The sequence below is a fragment of the Oryza glaberrima genome, chromosome 9 (assembly GCF_000147395.1).
Source record: "Oryza glaberrima chromosome 9, OglaRS2, whole genome shotgun sequence".
NCBI classification, from domain to species: Eukaryota; Viridiplantae; Streptophyta; class Magnoliopsida; order Poales; family Poaceae; genus Oryza; species Oryza glaberrima.
This window is the reverse complement of record NC_068334.1, coordinates 9,843,396-9,859,700: the sequence shown is the minus strand read 5'-3', so window position 1 is coordinate 9,859,700 and position 16,305 is coordinate 9,843,396. Positions and strand designations below refer to the sequence as shown.

Below are 16,305 nucleotides of genomic sequence, written 5' to 3'. Positions count from 1 at the left end.
CGCCAGGGAGTTGCCGGCCGTTTCCTGTGCAGAGCGAGAGAAGAAAAGAAAATCCGATTTTCCTGTTGAAAAATAAATCAGAAAAATCATTTTTCTTTTCCTATCAAGTTGACCATCCATTTGACGTCGAAAATAAAATCTGCAACCTATTCTAAACTCCTAGAATTATTCCGAATCCATCCGTGTCTTTCGTTGCAATCCGAGAACCCGTTGTCGCGACCCTAATTTTAGCCCTAAGGTTCGCTGTTCACCGAAATTCCAAAAATTTCTAAAATTATTTCTTTAGATCCTTTTCACTCACTGTTGCACTTTGTGATACTATTTGTTTTGGTTATCTTTGTTTTTCTATTATTTATCGTGGTGATGGTTATTGCATAAATAGAAAACACTAACATTGGTCCGGTGGTCGGAGCGAGTGAAATCTCCGCGCCAGGAGGAGACGGTTTGTACGACTACATCGAGCCCAAAGGTTGCAAGACATGCACCCTCCCTTGAACAATTTAATCCAAGTAGTTAGAGAGTTATTTTGGTAGCGTATTTGTCCTTTGGAGTACGATCGACTGCACGAGTTCTCTTAACTTAATTATATTGCTATTATTGCATTATACTTTCTGTTGCTATTATGAACACCTTAATGAGCCTTAGAGTCTAACAAGCTTAGGATAAAATTTGCGAAACACCTAAGCAAACTGTTAGTTATTTAGCATGCTATTGATTTAATATGGGTATTATTATTGCATATGAAAACATGCTTATGGAACTATTTATGGCTATATGCTAAGAACTATAGACACCGCTTGTGAGCGGGTGGTACACATGATAGAGTTCATGTGTTTGGTTTTATGGACCTGTTTATGGTCATAACGGATATATATGGATATATTAATGGTTATTTCTTATTTAAAATTGATATAATAATCAACCCCCTTGTGTCAATAAGAATGACATAGTTTCGCCCATCCACATGATCGATTTGTCGAACCTGGCAGTATATTGCTCCAATTGATTGAACTTCTGCAGGCCTTTCGGTGTACTGGCCATTAGCTTTCAAGTGTGTGAAGCAAAGTGACATGGTTCATGTTTATATGATTTATATATGTGGGCTCAATGGGCCCGAGAGTTCAGAGCTGCCCTATGGGCCCATGAAGTTTTGGGCTGCCCATCGAGTAACAAACAATGGTAAGTGGATGCATAGGTAGGTTGGTACACACCTCGGACCAAATCACTCCGAGCAACATCCCGAGCATCATTTAACTAACTAGGCAGAAAGGAGATATATGGGGAGCAATATTACACCTTGTTACTTTTCAGGCCAACCAGCTATGGGTATCGTGTGGGTAAAGCTGGGCAGACGCTGCAGAGTCGTTGAGTATTCGAATACGCCGTACTCCCGGTTAATGGAGATGTGTCTATGGGTGATTCCAGATTATGGTTACAAGTTAAACTAAATGGCTATTAATTAATATGGTTAACTTATTTATTACTAATGCTCTATTCAAGTTATTTATAAGTGACATTTATATTTTTTATGCTCGTTATTATTGTTTAAATTAAATGTTCAATAGTGTTGTTTATACCAAATGTTTATTAAGTTAGGCTCTATGAAATAACTGGGTTAGTGACTACCGCGGCGACGTCTCCGTGCTCTAGGACAAGCGCTTCTTCACCAAGCTCCTCGACATAATACAAGCTTCCTCCTCGCCGTCTCCCGCCAGAACTGCAATGCCGCCCGTCGTCCACGACGACACCGACGTCTCCTACATTTTCCCTCAGCACAATAATGTCTGCCATATTTGCAATACCGCCAGCATACTCTTCTTCCTCCAATCTCATACGGGGTTCACTGACCTCCCACCACTATTGTCACCTCCTATGGACGGTCTCGCTGACCGCCGCCCCTCTCCTCGCCGGTGAGCTCGTGGGGAAGAGAAGGGATAGGTAGGGAGAGGTGAAGTCTACTTATATGTGGGCCCCACGTGTTCTTTTATTTTCTTTTTGCTAACTAAGACGCAACATCAGCGAAACCAACCATCCATACTAGGACCTAATTTAATCAAGTCAAGTGATCGAGTCAAGCGCTGCTCGTCACGGTGGAGGACATGAGGGGGTTGGAGTTCTTCGGCGGGATTAGGGGCTTACCGTCTTAGCCTCTTATTAGGGCCTAGTGGTCATATCTTAGAGCGGGTTGGTGGTGCTGTTGATGAGCGAGGATGTGGAGGGTAGCGTCGTGACGCGCTTCATCCATACACACTACCGACGGGCTCCTCTAACGTATGTCTCTCTAACATGCGGGCTCATAGAGATAGACCCCACCTATCAGGGACTCGTGTCTCTTTAACTTTACGTCAGAGAAGTTGCTGATCAATTCCACACACTACTCCATCAATTTCTGCCAGTTCGGCCGCCTGCCGGCCAAACTGAGATGTTTAAGTGGCACCGGCGAATCTAAAGGATGGTCCGGGTGTTCAAAAATGATCGAGCCCAAGGCCCGTGTATATATTGTAAAAATAAAAAGGAAAAAGGAAAAAGGAAAGTTAAAATCGAAAAGTCATCGTTCCACATCTCCCCTCCTCCTGCCTCCTCACGCAGCCGCGAGATCAGATTGATCGGGCGGACAAGCGACCAATCAAGCGCGTCCTCCCACATCGCGCGCGTGATCTACCGGCTTTCGGCGACAGCAACGGCCGACGGCTAGGGCACTGGGGGGCAGTGTGCAGCAGGACGACCGGCACCGGCGTGCGGGTGAGCGGCGCGCGCGGCCGCGTCCAGAAAAAACGGCATGGAACAGGGAAGGGCACTACAGTCCTGGTTAGGACATATAGACATTAGGTCTTCTGGTTCTAGACATGTTCTTCCCTTTTTTTGTGTTTTCAATTTTCAGTTTCGTCGCTTCTCACTTAGATTGAACTATTGTTTGTTGAAACATGAAGAAATATTAAGATATTGCATGCATCTCTTTTCTCGAAAACATGCAGCAAACAGAAATGATTATCACATTTATTGTGCGGGATCTATTTTCTTCAAAGGAAATGAAGGACATATAATGAACAGTCTCATGGTCATTAGAAAGCGTACAACCCACAAGAAGGTATATATGGTAATTTTCTTTAAACCTTTTAGCCATATAAAGTCAAAATTTTACTTAATTGTTAGTTTTAAAATGTTTTTAAGATGCCTTATTAATATATTATGATATATTTTTGGCTAATTCTATTTTCTATACTTTTGGAGTCTATTGGTGTTATTACATTTGCGGTGTGAGAAATTTCTCTGTAAGTTGGATCACCCATATATGCCACTACCAGCGGCGTAAGGCCAATCAACGAATGGAAGAGGGTTGGTGAGTATAGCTATGAAGGGCAGCTGCAAAGGGTTTCCTAAACCGCTGGGACCAAGATTACCGCACCCTGGATGTAAGCACGATTACCGCACGGTAACCATGGCAAACTGTACAAAACCGTATAAAATTTATCAAAATTTCAAATTATTTTTAAATTTTATTTTAATTTAAGGAGGTTACCGCGGTTTTCTTTTTACCGTACCTCCACGGTAACTGCGGTCACCGGCAGTCTGCGGTCTGGGAAACTTGCCTGCAACACATGGCAATGCGATGGCCAGGGCAGGGCAGCGCGCAGAGGACTGCAGTATTGGCATGGCAATATTGGCTTCTTATCATATCCAATTTCCAACCGTTCGGATATAACCTTTGTCCCTTAATTTCTTGAGAACTTTTACGGTACATTCTACTTAAAGTATATACTTGCAATATATGAAAGGGTAGATTTGGTATTGTAAAAAATCTGAAAGGGGTTGTTTAGTCATTTTTAATTGAGATTTTTTCCAACGGGATTTATTTTCCATTGGTGGTATTTTTCGGATCTCGTCATCCGTTCGTGATACCAATCCAGTCTACCCTTGTATGAGGTACGCCGGGTAGCCAGCAGCCGCCGCCGGCTGCTGCCTTCACGTTATCTCGCGTGTGGCTCCTCGTACGCAACGACGCCGTCTCCGCCGCCGCCGGAGCCGGAAGCGACACAGCCTCCGCGGGAGCAAAGCCACCGTACTGCCATTGTCGTGCGTAGAACTATCGCCGTCGTCGAGCCCAACAACAGCAGCTGTCCGCTTCCAGGAACTTGCTTCCGTCAGTCTCTAGCGATATAAGTTCTCTTGAGTGTTAAGCCTGAGCCCGTGACAAGATATAACTACTGCATGTCTACATTAGACTTGTTTGATGATTCAGGCTTCATCTCCGCTTCAATGAAAATGGATACACAAGCAATAATTAAAACTATCTAGCTCTATCTAATTAGTTCAACTCGAAGTAATTAAGTTAACAAGTCTAATTCTCTACAAACACTTGTGAATTGGTTTATTTGTGAACTTTTATGGTGGTCAAGGTTGGACAAGAGTCCTTGTCTAGTAGAACTATTAATTTGTGATTTGTGCATTACTTATAGTCTATCGCCGCCGGGCTTCCCTGCCCTGTTGCTGCCGCAATGCCGCATGCCGCCCTGCTGCTTCCACCTGCCGCCGCCCGGCTGTCCTTGCTGCTGCGAGCTGCCGCAGCTGCGCGCCTATGGCACGGTCCCCCAGCGGCGACTTTGACTGGGCGCCTATCGACCGGATCTGACTAAGTGAGGAAATGTGAATTTACAAAATTACCCCACGTAAATAGATGAAAAGACAAATATACCCTATTTAATTTATACTGCAGAATAATTTAGAGAAAGATCAGATTAATTTACACCGTTAGATCAAATATACTGGTAGTATATATTTGCAGTACCATGTACCGTAAAATTTCTCAATTTCTTACCTCCTTTTTGTTTCATTCGACTCAGCCGAGGTCTGACGCAGGGTCGCAGGGATACCCGATTCTTACATCAGAAACAAATCAATCCATCGCAAGATGGCGCGCGGCCGATTTTTTTGCCAAGTCGCAACGTATTACCATGCATCCTTAGCGCTAATCTTTCCTCTTGCTCCATTGCTCACTACAGACCACGTAGGGCAGCAGGAAATGTCACAGCTTCCTATAGCTACTACAGCAGGAAACTCATGGTGCATTGATCAAAATATGTAAATCTTTAGTTAATTGACTTTGTTCGGTGGATGATGTTGGAAACTTATCTCTAATACACGTAAAACGGAGTGATTCATTAGCGTATGATTAATTAAGTATTATCTATTTTTTAAAAAATAAATGGAGCAATATGATTTTTAAAGTAACTTTTCTATATATTTTTTTTGAAAAAACGCACTGTTTAGCAATATAAAAACGCATGAAAACCGAAGGAGATGAGTTAGAGACTTCTTTCTGACTCAAATCATGTATAACAAGTACAGGAGATCAAACGAAATGCAGTGGAAAGCCACAGCCATCGGTAGGCCTACTGAGTCCATTGTGACCAAGGTCTACTTTACAGTTGCACAACACACATAAAGGAAGCTCTGCAAGCTCATAGACATGCACCTTATTCTTGCTTCCAAACAAAAACAAACCAATCCATCACAATTTAGAAAGGGGCATATATACATAGGTATTCTTCATAAGCCAAATAGTTTCTGAAAACCACATGTAGCCATCACCGAGGCAGCAAAGGCATGAACATCTGCACAGCTAGCTTCATCTTATTAATGGACCAAGATTCATCTGCACGAGTTTCCTCCAATGCCAGGCTCTCCTTCAGTAGTGCAACCACAGCAGCCATCGCTGGTCGTTGAGTGCCAATATCAGTGGTACACAACAATGCAGTGTCCACGACCTTCCACATTGAACTAACCTCATAGGAACCTCTGAGTCGTGTATCAGCAACCAAGCTGATGTTACCAGTAGCGATCTTATTTTTCACTCGATGAACAATGTGGCCAAGTTCTGGAAGTATGGGAGATTCACCTGTGGCTATCTCTAATAGAACAACACCGAAGCTGTAAACATCACTGCTCTCAATAAGCCTGCCAGTATAGAAGTACCTGTAAAGTGGCTAATGTCAATAGACCTAAATAGGGGCATTAGGTAGTTAAATTGATTAGTGTTTCTATAGCATCATCCTATAAATTTGTTTAATGAAACCCCACCTTATCAGTATTGATTTCCCAACTTGGCAAACAAATTTAAGCTTCTAAGATAAATTAAGCTAGATATGATATTGAACGAAAAGTAAGTTTAGAAGTGTAAAGATATGCATATAAAATATACATACTCTGGATCCATATAACCTGCTATCCTAGCTGGAGTAACTGATCACCATGCGCTTGGTTCAACGAACTAACATGGGCCCATCAAAATCACGTATTTTACGGTATGTATGTACTCTCTCCATTTCAGGTTATAAGTTATTTTGACTTTGGTCAAAGTCAAATTGCTTTTAGTTTGATTAAGTTTGACTTTGACCAAAGTCCAAATGCTCTTATAACCTGAAACGGAGAGAGTAAAAAAGAAAGATCTATCCGACATGTTAGTCTTTGTGCATGGCCGCCATCTTTTCTGGCCGGCCAGTCTGGGTTTCAATGTGGTTGGGTTTTTCCTTTTCGAGCACTGCTACACGTACTAAATTTTTCTTACTAAATTTTTTACTAACAATCAACTCAACCGTTTGATTTAGGTAGATAGAAGTTATAAAATACCTAGATGCACTCATAGCATGTCACATCAATGCTAGTAATAATTTAGTAAGAAAAAAATAGTATTTATAGCCTTTTCCTTTTCGTTTGAGCATTGAACCTAAATCCATTTTCATAGATATTTACTTTAAAGATGAATTTAATTCTAAACCTTTAGTTTCATGATAAATACAATCTAAATTTATACGGTTATTTTAGTGGATCTAAATATGTAGGTTTAAGGAGAATCTGTTATTAGTGGATCACTTCTGTTATCCCTTGGATGACAATTCAATGGTTCTTATCAATCCGTATTAGTCTCTTCTTTTAGATTCTGAATCTATAAAAATTTCCATACTTGAAACAAACTTACAATCATAATAATTTACAAAGCTATATGTAGGAGTAGATAACAATGAAATATTGCAGTTAAAATGAACTTAGCAACGTGCGACTTTTGGTGACTGAAATTTTAAATTTTCAGGCCTATAAAATCTAGTGAATACTGTAGGTTTTTTACTACTCCACTCATTCCAAAATATAAAAAAACTAGGATTGGATGAGATATTTCATAGTTATACGAATCTGGATAGGCTCCATGTCCAGATTCGTAGTTCTATGACATGTTCAATCTGGTCTAGGTTCTTATATTTTAGAACAGAGGTAGTATAATGGTCTATCAAATTATATCTAAGTTTCACAAAATTTACTTTTTCTTAACACTTTGGGATAACCATATATAGGTACCCTGATGACCCATATGACCGACGCTGGTTGTGGATGCAGCTTGATCGGACATGGAAGAACCTTTCCACTGCGTCGACCATCAAGGATACGAGTTTGGACTACGCTGTGCCCTTGCCTGTTATGCAGACCGCCGCTGAGGCGGTCAGCAATGAGACATCGCTCGCCATTACAGGGGAATACAAAGCACCAATGGATCAGCTTGAAGTGTTCTTGCACTTTGCAGACTTTCAGAACAGCCAGCTCCGGCAGTTCAGCATCTCCTTCAACAAGAAAGCGTCAGTCCAGATGAGGCCATCGTACCTAGCCACCGATACCCTCCACAGTACATACAAGGCCGCCGGTGGCGTGTGCACAATGACTTACGCCTACCTCCGAGTCCACTCTTCGGCCGATGCTCAACGCGTTTGAGGTCTACACTGTGATCCCCCGTGACAATCCAATGACATTCCCTAGAGACTGTAAGCATTCTCTTTCTCATTACAAAAAAACATATAAATTACCCACTGAAACATATAAATTACCCACTGAATTTATGCAGTAGTATTTATCCCCCTCAATTTAAATACGTACTATATATACATTTCACACCCCAAACTCTTCAAATAGACGAATTACCGCCTAACTCAATCTATAGCGGTCTTGGTCCTACATGGCATATACATGGCAATCTAACTCTCCCAAAAATATTTTTAGAAAGTGGGGCCCACCTGTCAGCGCTTCTCCCTTCTTCCCCTCTTCCCTGGGCTCGACAACGGTAGGCGATGATGGTTATTGCTTTGAGGTGAGATTTGCATGCTGCTGTGCCTTTTACTCTCTGTCTCTCTGCCTCATTGCGAGGTGGGCCAATGATGTTGGGGCAGGCCTCAACTGCCGTAGCTTCATCTTCTCCGAGGCCAGGGGCAGACCATGGCCCGAGGCCTAGGACTGAAGGCCCATGGAATCATCATGCTGGGCTATATTCTCCATGGGCTGGCCCGGGCCTTGGGCCAGTCCTAGGTCCGCCCCTGCCCAAGGTGATGAGGAGGCATAGGAGAGATAATGACAGGTGGTAGCTTGGGCACATATATAGAGAAGGTAGCTTGGGCACATATATAGAGAAGGTAGCTTGGGCACATATAACAAGAGAGCCCCGAGCTCCACATCCATCTACCACTAGGCGAGGTCCACCTTGGTCCACTGTTGTCTGGAGCTATACATCCACCTACCTCTTACACCCAACCGAGCTCAAGTAGGAGATGGCTAGATGAGCTATGGTGTTCACAACCTCCGCGGTTGCCGAGCTGTGTGTGTGTGTGTGTGTGTGTGTGTGAGAGAGAGAGAGAGAGAGAGGACAATCAGAGCTTGAGATCTGGCTCCATCACTGGCCGTCGCCTCCACTGTCCTCCTGGAGGAGCTCCATCACCGGCTGTTGCCTCCATTAGTCTCCGTGAGGGGAGCACAAGATCTGCCTCCACCGCTGATCACCGCCTTCGCCGACCTCCTAAGCAAGCTCAAGCTCCACCTCTAGCCACGACCTTCATGGACCTCCTTGAGCAAGCTCGAGCTCCGGTGGGGCGGGATCGACCAACCACCTCTCCTCTGTTACACACACACACACACACACAGAGAGAGAGAGAGAGAGAGAGAGAGAGAGAGATTGGGGGTAGGGTGTAGTTGAGAGATATGATAGTGGGCCTATGGATTCTTTAAAATATTTTGAGCGAATTGCATAGCCGCATTGGTGTCACATGTGCTAGCTTAGGTCGAATTGACCGGAAACAATATTGTTGGGGGGGGGTTATTTGGTTTGGTTTGGTTTGAGAAGTTGTGGGTAGAAATGCTAATGGGGAATACATCCCCATCCCTATCCCAAAGACTAAAAAAAATCCCGTCCCCCGCCAAATACAACGGAGGAACTTCATTCCAATTCCTACCCCTGCACGGGGAATTAATCAATGCAAGGTCCTTGTCCCGTTTAAAAATCCATATACATCTCAAATTATATATGTAGTGGAACACACGTATATCCATACTTTATGTCAATATATCAACATATATCCACGAATTCACATCATAAAACTACAAGATTGTCATTTATAGTAACACAATAACACGGCATGAGCATAAAAACATTGAACTTAGATCTTTGCAGGTCTCGTGGTGAACGGGGATGAGGAATGGAGGATCATCCCCGCCCATCGAAACCCAACAATGACATTTTTTGAGGGGATTATATTAAAAATTTTCTAGGGGACATTATCCTCGCATTTGATTTCCCAATTCCAATCACCCGTATCCACTAATAGGAGATGTCCCCATAGGAAACATGGAATAGGGTCTCGTTGCCATCTCTAGTGGGAGGTGTCAAATGTCTGGTTTTGTAGTTTTAGGGAGGTAATTTGGATGCTGTAATAGTTCAGGGGTAATTCATACTTTTTATTGCTCCATTCTCTATTTTTCTTTAAACAAAAACTCCCTTGTCCATAGTTTTTGTTCTAATGTTTGGACTTATGTACACTTTTTACTCCCTCTATTTGCTGTTTAGGACACAATATAGTCAAGCTTTTGAAATTTGATCATAAAAAAATCATAATGCTTAGTTAAAAAAATGATATACATAATTTGCCTTGAAAAGTACAATCATAATATAATAAATATTAAATTATGTTGGCGGTACACAAACTTATCAAGTGAGTGCAATCTAGCATATGAACTTGTAGAACTATTGTTTTGGTACACAAACTTGTTAGCTGTGTGTGAACCAAGGCCCAAAGAATGCAACAAGGTTAATCTTGCTAATTTATGTGTCGATTAGGATGCAACATAAACATGCATGTACGTGAGAAGAATGCTACATAGACATACATATATTCAGGATAAGGCCTAACAACTGCGTGAAGAAAGATATTATAGTTCTCTTCAAAAAAAAAAGAAAGATATTATAAAACTAAAAAATGATACAAGGAGTAGAACAAAAAATAATAAAGAATCAAGTTTACATATTATATCGGATGTCTCATGCCCACCTCACGTGTGCACGTCGCGCGACCAGCATCTAACTTGGTAAAATTGGCCATGTCATTTCCTTTTGGCTTTGGTTCACATGCATCAGATATAAGTTCATACACCAAAATGAGCGTTTTACAGGTTCATATTGTCTGATGCGTGCAAACTAGGTAGAGTAAATTGCATCATTTAGGTCCATCACCTTGTAAATTGCACATCCAGATCCTTAATATTTCTTTAATGTGTCACCCATGGTTAAAACCTCCACTGAGAGGCTATGGCTACTGATGTGGTTGTCCATGCATGATGGCCAAAAGTTTGCATTATGCCCCTCCCTAACTCACTGTGGCAACAAATATGAATTTATCCCCTTAGCTATAGTACACTCATATCGGTTGCATTACTTGGACTTCCTGAAGTAGAGATTGGTGCAACAACGATTATTGTAGGCAATCATCAATAGTCGGAGGTCCCCAGAGCATATATAGATGGTCCCGTATTAGCGGTGTTATCAGCCTTCTCCTCCAGTGACAACGAGTTTCTTGGAGAAGCCACAATGTTGACAATGGAAAGATGCTACTTCAAGTCAAAAAATGAAAATACGACATACTTATCCGCCTCCCTCACCTCCCTTGCAATCCTCGTGCAGTCCTGCCCTCCCTGTATTTCATGCCACCACCACTTTCTGCCCCTGATTCCAAAGACGAGGAGAGATAAACTACTAGAGAGGAGTCAAGTTGGGAGATAAATTAGGATTAGAGGGGATAAAGTAATGCAAATTTGTTGCCACGATGGGGCTTCGGAGGGGGTCAAATGCGAAACGTTTGCCACCAACATCTGAATCGAACTGAGAACTCTTTCTTGAACCAGTGCCATTCTAATACATGTAATATTGTCAAGTAGGATTTGTGTGTTATTTTTCTCTTTCCGATATGTGGTTTGGTGAAATTTTAAAACTTCTACTCTTTTTCCCATGCTAGTTGATACCATCATGGCAATTAAAATCGAGTATGGTATAAAGAAGAACTGGATGGGTGATCCGTGTTTTCCAACAGAATTTGCCTGAACGGTGTGAAATGCAGCAATGTGAGTGGCAACAATACTGCAAGGATAATATCTTTGTGAGTATTATTCGAAAATCATTGCATTTTCTATTATCATGCCATGAAAGTCATGCCCTAGATGGCCTAATTTTGGATTACTTGAAAATTTACATGCAGGGATCTCTCCTACAGCAACTTGCACAGGGCGATATCTAATAACTTTACATTGCTCACATCACTTGAGTATTTGTATGTATTTATGTATATAGTGAATGATTTTCGTTTTAAATGGAGGCATATATATTTGATCGATTCTCTTCAGTCTCTCGTTCTCTAAAGTCTAGAGCTATATATGGCACATGTCTTTTGACCAAAATCTGCACTATATGTATGGATATATAGTTGGGTCTTACAACCTTTCTAATGACATGTGGAGTACAAGCCAGCTTTTCTTACATTTTATTTCTTGAAGAGTACTCTCATCATAAACATTTAACATATAGAACAAGATTTAGATTGAAATTTTTTAAAACTTTAATAATCAACTTTATATTTGAATAAGTTTATAAAATTTATTAATTTTACAATAGTATGATAGTACTTTTCAAGTCAAACCTACACATAGCATTTTTAAAACTCATTTGATAAGTTATTTATGGTCAAATTTTAAGAAAAAATATGAAAATTTTCCCCAAACATCAAATATTTATCACCGAAGGGAGTTGAAAATAACTACAAACATAACATGTAACTTTGATGATAGGGTTTTGTCTTACATCAATTTAAATTGGTTGGTACCTGTTTCTCTACCAAGTTTGCAAGTTTTACTTATCAAAAGGCATGGTAGTCTAAAAACTATTTTACTGTCCTAGAAAATGAAGCAAGGCACATTACATATATGAATTTTTCATGTACCAACAGGAACTTTTCATGTAACAAACTGAATGGACCAATTCCAGCCTCCCTCCGTAATAATAATACAGGGACGTCGTCATTTGTTTTCAGGTTTGGATCATAGTGACACTCTCTCTATTATATGTATCCAAATTTCAGAATATTCTTTGCCTGCGAAATTTGGGCTGGTGACTCATCATATCTAAAGACTGTTTTTTTGCACGTAACTAAACACTGAACTGATCTGTCTAATGATGTTTTTTTTTTTAGTTTTGATTCTGATGGAGATGTATGCAACAAAACTATCAACCCATCTCCGTCAAGAAACAAATCAAAAAGGGCAGCTATAGCTATTTCCATAGTGGTTCTCGTGATGGCAATTGCTATACTCATTCTTGTGTATTTGGTTTGGAGACAGAGAAGAAAACCCAACAGTGCGTATGCTCAGCTCTTGTTAATTTTGTTTGACTTCTGCTAGTTTTATTTTGGTTATTAGGTTTGTACTTATAATATGTTTTTCCCCTTTCATGGTCATATGATTTATTATATTTGATATTTCTTTCACGTAACATGTATTTGTTGCAACCAATTATTTCAATAGATGATCCTACTAGAGAGCCAGAGCATGAGAGTGCTTCAGCAAGTATAAACAATCATGGGGACGTCCTTCAAAAAGTTGAGAGTCGACAATTCACATATAAAGAGCTTGAAAAGTTAACTAATCATTTTGAACAGTTTATTGGACAAGGAGGTTTTGGACCTGTTTACTATGGTTGTTTAGAAGATGGTACTGATATTGCGGTCAAGATGCGTTCAGATTCATCATCTCATGGGCTTGATGAATTTTTCGCTGAGGTATTGAATTCAGCTGAAAGTAAAACATATATTTGGATCCCCATTTGTCACGGCTTACATGTGAATTTAGCTAAGCTATGTTAATGCCTTTGTCAAAGGAAGAAAGGGAAACATTTTGTTAAACTTGGCCACACTCACAATAAGATCGTTAAATATAAACTATGGGATTTGCTTCATGTTTTTTTTGCTCTTTTGTAGGTTCAAAGTTTGACAAAGGTGCATCATAGGAATCTAGTTTCCTTGGTTGGTTACTGTTGGGAGAAGGATCATTTAGCACTTGTTTATGAATATATGGCTCGAGGCAGTCTCAGTTATCATCTGGGAGGTTTCCTAATGCAAACTGAATTTTTATCTTTTATTTTTACTTTATTTTTGTAAAAGGCTAGTACTGTATCTGATTAAAAGATAATATCTATACACTATTTGAACGCTTGCACATCTTGAAATATCTTCTAACGATATTTCTGTACCAGAAACAAAAAAGAAAAGCTTTGGTTATAAAATCTTGAATATTTTTAAGTTCCATCTATTCCAGTGATATGAACAATTTGTTGGAAATTGGCATGTTGGCATGTGTAACATGGTTGTATTCTAACATTCAATTTGCATATACATCAAGGTAACAATGTTGTTGGTGAAGGCTTAAATTGGAGAACACGCGTCCGAGTTGTCGTGGAAGCTGCACAAGGTATGTTGCAACAAAACTGCAGAGACCCTCTTTTTACTTGTCATATGTGTTGTGTGTATTTTAAAACTTTGACAACAAGTTCACAAATAAATAGTTACAACATTTACATGACAATGGTATTGATAGATTTGTTGACTAAAGGTTGGAGTTGACAACATTTACATGACAATGGCATTGACAAATTTAGAAAAGGAAAATAAGTAGTTATAACATTTACATTGATGAAAGTAATACTTTTGATATAAAATTATAGTTTTAAGAAATAACAATAAAAATGTATATTTATGATAATGTAGAACATGACATGTTTACTTAGAGCATCACCAACATCATCCTAAAATTTTATTCCCAAATTTTTGATTATGGGAATCCTAGACATAATTTAAGGTGTTAAAATTTTTTCTCTGCCCAAGAGATTAGGTAAAATTGGTTTCCTAAAAACTAAAAAGGTGGGCCACAATAAAATCTCCACCGGAAAAATCTGTTTTGTGCTCCTTCCTCCCATCAGAGCACGTGTGTGATCTCTTCTTGCGTGTGAAGTGCCGCGATTGGGAGCCAAAGTACGTTCCTAGAAAAAGAGAACGACAATCCCGAAGCAGGGAATATAGAATTTTGGGAATGAGATCAGAGAATTTGTTGGATCAAAATTTTTAACCAAAAATCCTCAGGTTATTAAATAGGGAATGATATACAGATTCTGCTAGTGATGCTCTTAGATAATCTCCAAACATGTACGTGCATGCACAATTCTTCTCACTATCTATTGGTCCTGTATATGATGTGACATGCAGGCTTGGATTATGTACATAAAGGTTGCAGTCTACCAATAATTCATCGAGATGTGAAGGCCAGCAACATTCTTTTAAGTCAAAACTTACAAGCTAAAATAGCGGATTTTGGACTTTCCAAATCTTATCTTAGTGAAACACAGACTCACATATCACACTACAAGATAATTGAGCTATTGCCACTAAATTATTACAACAAAAAATAATTCGTAGCAATATATTATACTATTACAATGATAACTTTTCTGTGGCAAATAATTAGTTTTTATTGCAACGATCTACAATCGTTCTTTTATTTAGTACTTTTGTTGCAATAGAAAATGAGATATCGCCACGAAAAATCGTACTGTTGCAAAAAACATGTTCTATCGCCACAATTTTTATTTTTGTGCCAATTTATATAGTACACGGTACTTTTCACTATTTTTTGTTCCCACGATCAACAAATTCGTTGCAATAAAAAATTGCCGTCTCATAATTTAACTTTATTTTTTCATATGGACACGGATTGAGACAAATTTTATATGGAAATTATAGCTCTCGACGAGATCTACAATTTTATAGGTGATAACCTTTTCATTTGAAATCTTTTAGATATTCAAATCTATGATTCAGGCTCAAATGAAACGATATGCATTTTCGAATAGAATTGATGCGTAGGTGAGTTGGTAAAGGAGAGCGCGCGTGAAGGACAGGTCTTGGGTTTGAATCCTAGCCAAGACACAAAATAAAAAAAAGGTAGATAAATAGATAGGATGATAGACTAATATTTAAACTTTTAACTTGGTACGTAAAACTAATGCTACATATGGAGTGGTGGCAATAATTTTTATTACAACGATGTGAAGTGTTGCAATATGACTTTTTTGCCACGTCCATTCCGTGGCAACATCTAAATTTATTACCACAAAATAAAAATCGTTGCAATAACCTATTACCACGTTGTTTATTACCACGGCTAGCAACGATTTTACAATTGTGGCAACATGTATCTATTGCCACAATTTTAGTATTGATGCCACGATTTTTTTCGTGGCAAGAAATGATTTATCTAGTAGTGCTGGCTCTCGATGGCATTGAGAGCCGGGTAGAGCTCGCTGCCGAGCGGCCTCAGCTCCACCGTGGACACGAACGGCGTGCCGCGGCCGGTGTTGATCAGGCACAACGGCACCCAGCTCGCCCACGCCACGAACATCGCCTCGCGGAACCAGTAGCTGGAGTTGCTCACGGTGTCCCAGTAGGTCGCCCCGATGTGCAGGTCGAACTGCGACGTCGACGACGACAAGCTGTCGTCCTTGCCGTCGTAGTTGCCGTAGTAGGACACCACACGGACGAGGTACTTGGCCCCGGCGACGGTGGGCAGCGAGTAGCAGTTCCGTACGCCGGAGGGGAAGCTCCGGACCGTCAGGTAGCGGCGCTCCCTTTGGCCCTCTTCCCCGGGCAGCAACCGGTGGTTCTCACCGGTGTCGACGTACGGGCCATCGGAGACGTAGACGATGCCGGTGTCTTCAGCGGTGTAGCCGCTGGTGCCCTCCAGGCCGCAGTCGATGCTTACAAAGCCAGCTGCACACATGAACAATGAATCTGATGAGTTTCTGAACATGTGATTATCCCCTGCAGTCTCAGAGATAGTAGTGGAAAAGAGAGAAAAAACCTTTTTGGCCGACGACGCCATGAAGCGTTGTGGTGGCTAACACCAATA

The 16,305-nt window shown here is 40.5% G+C and overlaps 1 pseudogene; it reads left to right on the top strand.

The window, feature by feature from the left end:
• The first annotated feature begins 1,722 nt into the window (after nucleotides 1-1,722).
• LOC127783713 (receptor-like protein kinase At3g21340) lies at nucleotides 1,723-15,213 on the top strand (annotated as a pseudogene).
• The last annotated feature ends 1,092 nt before the right edge of the window (nucleotides 15,214-16,305 follow it).